Source organism: Limulus polyphemus, unplaced genomic scaffold, assembly GCF_000517525.1.
Source record: "Limulus polyphemus unplaced genomic scaffold, Limulus_polyphemus-2.1.2 Scaffold460, whole genome shotgun sequence".
Lineage (NCBI taxonomy): Eukaryota > Metazoa > Arthropoda > Merostomata > Xiphosura > Limulidae > Limulus > Limulus polyphemus.
In genome coordinates, this window is record NW_013666070.1 from 392,864 (window position 1) to 394,341 (window position 1,478).

The following is a 1,478-nucleotide window of genomic DNA, read 5'->3' on the forward strand; positions in this document are numbered from 1 at the left end:
AGTTTTGTGCTTATCAACAAACAAGCAAGGAAATAAAGAGATAATATGACTATATGTAAGCGATGTTGAGGACATATAACATCCTAAGTTATGAAAAAATAACGCTTAAAACAAACAAAATCATTCACATCAAATATAGTGTAGCTTTGTGCTTATCAACAAACAAGCAAGGAAATAAAGAGATAATATGACTATATGTAAGCGATGTTGAGGACATATAACATCCTAATTTCACATTAAACTACACAAAAGAGTGATTTATCTTTATTGACATTCATCTCTAGAGTATACAATAACTTGATTACAAGAATAGAAACGTTGGTAAAATATTTGATGTGAATGATTTTGTTTGTTTTAAGCGTTATTTTTTCATAAAGGTACTTTCTATACATAATTTCGACAACGAATGTTCTTAGTGTGACAATATAATAATAATATATTAAAGGTTGTCGTAGGAACTTTTTATACATAATTTCGACAACGAGTGTTCTTAGTGTGAAAAAATATTTTATGAATTTTGTTATAGAGGAGAAGCTTAGTAAATTGAAACAACAGGTTAACACTTAATAACACATATAAATGGCGTTTACTTTATAACCGTTTGAAAGTCGATAAGATATAAGTAGCACCTCGTTCAGCACGTTAATGTGAACAAATGGAAAACACAACGTCTATTCCCGAAACGTAAATAAATTAGAGACATAATTGGCATAATTTCGACAACGAATGTTCTTAGTGTGAAAAATATAATAATAATATATTAAAGGTTGTCGTAGGTACTTTTTATACATAATTTCGACAACGAGTGTTCTTAGTGTGAAAAATATAATATATCAAAGGTTGTCGTATAATATTTTCTATTTGAACGCGGTGGATGAAACTGAAAATATCCAAAAATATTTTTTAACTAAAAAAGAAAAGAAAAAGCCGTAAACGAAAAGTAAAATAGTTGCTGAAATAAAAATATAACAAAATCCCTACCAATCTGTCCCCAAGTAAACAGTGAAAAATTGGAAAGCGGAGAGATATATACACGAACAAACGCCTTATCTCTCGTTAACGAACTGGCTACCTGAATAATTGTAAGAGTCTATGTTGATGAGATCGGTAGGGGTGTGTAAACGAAAGTATTTCCTATGTAGGATCTGATGAAAACATTATCAAGATTGTTTATTTGTAATTAAGCACAAAGCTACACAATGGACTATCTGTCCTAGCGTTGTAAGTCAGCAGACATACCGCTGTGCCACTGGGGGGCCATTATCAAGAAGAATATAAATTAATATTAATGCAACATTGAGTTAAAATAATTGGAAATCAGTTAATAGTATAATAATATATTAATGGTTGTCTTAGGTACTTTCTATATAATATTTTTGAATGTAGTTTTTGGAGCCAGGCATGGCCAGGTGGATAAGGCGCTCGACTCACAATCTGAGGGTCGCGGGTTAAAATCCGCATACCACCAAACATGCTCG